The 6,387-nt window shown below is 35.8% G+C and overlaps 1 pseudogene; it reads left to right on the top strand.

Moving 5' to 3' along the window:
* Nucleotides 1-360: 360 nt before the first annotated feature.
* LOC105874208 (heat shock protein HSP 90-alpha pseudogene) lies at nucleotides 361-4,097 on the top strand (annotated as a pseudogene).
* Nucleotides 4,098-6,387: the final 2,290 nt, after the last annotated feature.

Below are 6,387 nucleotides of genomic sequence, written 5' to 3'. Positions count from 1 at the left end.
CACGGGTTTATGTGTGAGTAGTTTATTTGGCAATGTAATCCCAGGAAACAGTAGTGAGGGACAGAAAAATGAAACAGGGAAGTAAAAAAAGCAAGCAATAAAAGTATATAGTTGTTCACTGCTATAGGGAACTATTTGTTCCATCCCTCAATAATCTCCTGAGAAGGTTAAGAAATGTCTCTAGCTACCATCTGTCCACTGGAAGGGAGAGAGAGGCATTTACCCATCAGCCTCCATGCCCCACACTTAAGTTGCACATTCATGAGTACAAAGTAGTCCCCATAGGTCACCCTTGGCGTGATGTCAGAGAAGGCCTGAACTGGAAGAAAAAGGCACTCGGCTCAGATCTGACACTCTGAGATGCAGGGGCAAAGCGCTGTCAGGTTCACTGGCAAGAAGATGGTGGAAGCCTACGTAGAACTGGTTGGTACGACAGTGTTTGAAATAGAAAGATGATCAGAAGATTTAAAATGATACATAAAAAGTTATTTATTAACCATCTTCAATAGAGGATATAGATAACTTTCCTATAAGATAATTACTTTTCCAATCTGTCAATTTGCCAACAGAATAGCTGAAAAGAACAATCTTGTCTTTGGAGACTTATGTATTTGAGGCACAGGGAAAGAGGTGGGCAGGTAATGGTTAGAATATAACATAAACCCTTTTTCTTAGAACTTTAATATTATTGCCTTAAGACATTATCAATAAAATAAATTTAGTTACCTAATCTTTAACTCAACAAAAGAAAACTTCATGGAACATTATTAAACTATATTTTATTTAGCCTGAGTTTTTTCCATATATTAATTTATTAACTGACATTATATTCTCATTGAAACTCTCTTCTGGGCTGTTAATTCAAATCAACATATTTGATATTGAGTAGTCTGTGTCAATTTCATTTCTGAGTAACTCATCTGCTTGGAGCAAAGTAATAATCAACCCCTACCAGGAGAAAAAATTAAATAAATAAAAAGAAAAACAAAACCAAATAGTAATCCCTAATGCCTCAGTTTCATAATTAATATAAACAAAAACATGTTTAATCTGCTCGCAAGTGCAAATAACACCCACAGCATATTCACGGCTCACAAATACAATTTGTGAAATAATTTCACAACAATAAAAGAAGAAAACAATTTTATCACATGTTATATTTCAAAAAGAATAATTTACTATAACTTTAAGAAAGGCAATTCAGAAGACTTAAGTTACAATGGGAGAAATACAATCAGTTCAGCTTCCAAGAAAAATTATAGCAGTAACCCTATTATTATGTTTAATGATATCTTTTAAGAATCTAAAGGACTTTTAGTTAAATATTTCTCTTCTCTTTCCTTTTCAGTTAAAAGATATGGATTATTTCAGTGAAAAGAATGCATATATTCATATTAACTTGAAAGAATGACAAATTGAATGTATTGATGTAATTGTTACTATCATTATTTCTAGTGGTTGATAGCATTTACTGGCATAAGTTTGGAGAGAATATAGCAAATGATATCACTTTCAATCCACAAGTAACCTACAGACTCAAATTCTTTGCCATCCTATTCCAGTGGGCTACTCTGATTTGCAACAGTTTTAAATAACACTCTGCCTAGGATAAAATTATCTCTAGTCCACCTCCCTCTGTTTGTGTTCCCTTCATCATTATGTGCTTTCTTTTTTATTGAGGAAAAGCCAGACATCCCTTTGCCTAGCAATGCCCTGTTGGCCAACTAGCTTCCCATCCAACTCTTAGAGACTGTAATTGTCCTTTTTATATGCCATCCTTTCAGGATTTAAAGACATAATTTACAATAAATTAAGAGGCCATCATAATGGATTAAAGATGGCTACAAATTCTGTAACTCTTCTCTTATTGAGAGACAGGGTCTATTTTCCCTCCCCTCATGTCTGAGCTGGCTTGTGACAGCTTAAACCAATAGAGAAGAGTGAAAGCAGCACATGCCAGATTCAAGCCTACCCTTAAAGAAAACTGACAGCATGTGAAGCTCTGAACCAGAACTTTAGGCCAAGCCACCACCTAAGATGTTCAACTCCCTTGCCAGAAAGACCACAAGGAGAATTTCTGAGATTATGTGGAGAGGAAGAAGGGCTCAGCTGTGCCCACCAATATGCCAAGTATATGAGTAAAGCTATTTTACATATTCCAGATGAAACTAGAATCCAGTGAAACATCATCAAGCATCCCTAGCCAATGCCAGATGGCACAGAAGAATCCCCCAGCAGAAACCTGCTTGAGTTCATGAGTCACAAAGTCATGAGATATGATAAAAATGGTAAGACTCTGCATGTTAAGATAGTTCATCATTCATCAATTAGTAGCCAGAATAATCACATAGCCTTTTTCTTCCCATGTCTGACAGATTTACCTCAGCATTACCTGAAAGAGAGAGTTCCTATTGTTATTATTGCTATTTTTAATGTATATTACTTGAACCCATTCTTAGGATATTTTTATTCTATAGATTTAGAAAAGAGCCCAGAAATACATATATTTAATACATCTTATATTCTAAGTTCATAGTTATCTAGTCTCTGCTTGAACATTCCAGTGGTAGAGTTATAACCATTTCACAAAGTAAACCCAGTCTTAATTACGGAAATGCTTTTGCTGAGGGTAGAAGAGAGTGATTCATAGGCCAAGTGTCTCTGAAAAAAAATCTGTGACAGGAATTCATGAGCTACTAATGCTCTGCTATTAATCAGATTCAACTGCATTGTATGTTTCTTGTGGGCCAGCTTTGAACTGAGACTCTTGGTTCAAAAGCTTAAGAGAAAGAATCTTGATGGGAACAGCTGAGCCCTTCTTCCTAGGACTTAGTTCATCTCAGCTCCGGACAGTCCTCTTTAAGGACCCAGTTCATCTAAAGGACAGAGCACTTTATGCCAAACTTTGTCAAAGACAATTGATCAGCCTGGAATCTGTTGTCCCTAAGTAAAGTGCCCACCATGGTACAATAAGCTGTGGCCATGAAACTAGCTCACTGTGAAATATACCTAACATCGTTTCTTTCATATTCAAGCCTTTACTATCTGGAAGAAACCTATCGATTTTCCATATTCTATAATCTACTCACCTGTGGTTGTGATCATCAAGGGCCAATCGGAAGACAGAAAAAATTCACAGAAGTTTTTTTTTGTTTGTTTTTGTTCTGTTTTGTTTTGTTTTTTTTAATTGAGGCAGAAGATAAAGAGAACTACAAAAAGTGAGCAGTTCTCTAAAAACAAAGCTTGGAATACATGAAGACTCTCAAAATCAGAAGGAGCTTTCAGAACTATTATGATTCTACACATCTGCTTCTGGTGATGAGATGGTTTCTCTCAAGGACTGTTGCACCAAAAGGAAGGAAAACCAGAAACATATCTGCTACATCACAGGTGACACCAAGGGCCAGGTAGATAACAGCCTCCATGAAACGTCTTCGGAAGCATGGCTTAGAAGTGATCGATATGATCAAGCCAATTGATGAGTACTGTGTCCAACCGCTGAAGGATTTTGAGGGGAAAACTTTAGTGTCAGTCACCAAAGGAGGCTTGGAATTTCCAGAAGATGTAGAAGAGGAAAAGAAACATGAAGAGAAGAAAACAAAGTTTGAAAACATCTGCAAAAGCATGAAAGACATCTTGAGAAAAAAGTTGAAAAGATGGTTGTCATCAAAGTGATGACAACCGCATGCTGTATTGTCACAAGCACATATGGCTGGAGAGCAAACATGGAAAGAATTATGAAAGCTCAAGCCCTAAGTGACATCTCAACAATGGGTTACATGGCAGCAAAGAAATACCTGGAGATTAACCCTGACCATTCCATTATTGAGGCCTTAAGACAAAAGGCAGAGGCTGGCAAGAATGACAAGTCTGTGAAGGATCTGGTCATCTTGCTTCATGAAACTGCACTCCTGTCTTCTGGCTTCAGTTTGGAAGATCTCCAGACACATGCTATCAGGATCTACAGGATGATCAAACTTGGTCTGGGTATTGATGAAGATGACCCTACTGCTGGCAATACCAGTGCTGCTGTAACTGAAGAAATACCACCTCTTGAAGGAGATGGTGACATATCATGCATGGAAGAAGTAGACTAAGCTCTCCCTGAAGAATGACTTGTATATGTGTTCAATACTTCATTCCCTCTGATAATATATTTCAAGGATTTTTTTTTTATTTTTAACATTTAAAACATCTGTATGGCATGACAATAACTACTTTAAGGGGAAGATAAGATTTCTTTCTACTTCTAAGTGTGATACTGTGATACTTTAGACACTGAAGCAGAGCTAGTAATGCTTTTCTGGTTTCACATTTTATTTTAACAAATAAAGGTAAAATGTTGTAAGATCTCTCTAACCTATGTTAACTTTGTAGCCTAGAGTATTTAGCTACTAAGCCAAATTCCTTAACAGACCAAATCTTTCATCACTGAGTAGTCCAAGATATATTCTGATTTTTAGAAGAAAAGTATTAAAATGACTTGAGTTCATCTTCTAGAATCTACTTTTTAAGCTTTTCATCCCCCGTTGTAGTTCCTGCATGTACTCATCCTCTAGAAATACGTATGTTTAAAGTGAAACAACTTTAAAAAAAAAAAAAAAAACAACAACAACTTAAAAAAAAAAAAAAACTCTATGCAGGCATGGCTTGTTTTCCAAAGAAAAGTATTGTTTAGAGGAGCAAAATTATGAGTCCTACCCATGGATGTTGTAAAGCTGTTTGAAAAGGGAGGCTTGTGAATGGAAATGTAGTGCCTGAGTCACAATCCACTTAAAATATGTGACAAATACAGATATGTTTAAAATAAAAAGTATTTTTAATCAAGATAATTTAATAAAAATAATTGTTACCCAGGTATGAAAAAACTGAAAATGCAGAAGAGAACACTAAAGGTGTCACTGAAATAGTAATTGCAGCTACCATCCTAAGTCTGAGGAAACAAAGGAAAAAGATGGAATTATTAAAGCTTAGAAGTTTATGAGAGGGATTCCACAAAGATGGGATTCAGACCTCTGAGGAAGGGACACAGCATTAATGGTACTGATCCCTCATGAGCTCGGAACAGGAAATATATGGGACCAAGACACACACCTTTGACAAGGAGGTACTCTTTGTATTGCTAGATCCATGCAGCAATGGGACTAAATAAATCTAAATAAAACTAAAAATATATGTAACTATTACATCATTTGTCAGGCAACTCTATTCCTATTATAGGCATGGTAACAGCCATGCCACATGGTAAATTTACACAGAGCTTTCAGTGAACACTAGAACCTGTGTTTTCTTTTTTAAAATATGACTTGCCACTCTAATAGGTTTTACCCAATGTTTGTTTAGGTAGCTGAATTTTTTTTAACTCAGGTGCTAAATTACAATTTTTCCAGAAAGATATGCATGCTTACTTTTGGTCATTCTACTCAGATGTTTTTTTCCTTTATCACGTCTGTAATGAGAAACACACGTTGTCTCCCTCAACTTAATTCATTTAGAGCAGCTTGGTGCTCATTTGCTGGATTCTCACCTACTGTCCACTTTCATTTCTCTACATGTGTTTGATAATAATGAATAAAGAAGCAAAGTAGGTGTCAAATCAAATTTTTCTGAAACTTTTTCCATGAAACGAACCTCTTTCTTGTTCTTTCCCACTTCTAGACAGAGCTATAAGATACATGTTGTGACGTCTTTACCACATTTTCCCAGGCTTCACTCCCCTTCCGTAAATGCTGGTTTGTTCTCTTCCTTAGCCTTCATCCTTGCTTGGCGAGACATACTTACACTCATGTATCCTTTACTTATTAGTAAAAACTGAATTTTTTTTAATCAATATCACTCTAGAAAAGAAAGAGGGACACTTATGACCATGGAAGTAAATGCTGGTGAAATTCAACAAAGCTAGAAAGGAAGTTGTGGTCAAGTGTTTGGAGTTAAAAGGAGAGATATTTAACCAGAAACATTTATATGAATGACCAGAAGGGATTTGTTGTTGTTGATTTGTATCCCAAACCTATCTGGGAACATCATTGAAGAAAAGCCCTGGATTATGTTTTTTGGGGGGAAAAAACTCCCAGGTGATTTGCTGTGTACCCCAATTAAAACCAGAACTTTAATGTGTCTCAAATCACCCTTTACAGAAAATATCTTTCTCCATATCCAATCTCAGAAACTCTTTACCTCAATGACCTATGAAAAATATTCTATCCTATCAAATGTTTCTAAATAAATATTTCTATCTTAATTAACAAAATTTGTCACTAAAAATAATTTTCTTTTAGATAAATGCAGAAATATTTTTGTTATCCAAGTGTGCATTCTTGCTTAGTTCTTTGGTTTAATAGCTGAAAAGAATTAATGAATGCCTATCTGTCCTGGGCACTGGATGGG

Source organism: Microcebus murinus, chromosome 12 (genome assembly GCF_040939455.1).
Source record: "Microcebus murinus isolate Inina chromosome 12, M.murinus_Inina_mat1.0, whole genome shotgun sequence".
NCBI classification, from domain to species: domain Eukaryota; kingdom Metazoa; phylum Chordata; class Mammalia; order Primates; family Cheirogaleidae; genus Microcebus; species Microcebus murinus.
The sequence above is the reverse complement of the archived record's forward strand: the minus strand, read 5'-3'. Positions and strand labels throughout refer to the sequence as shown.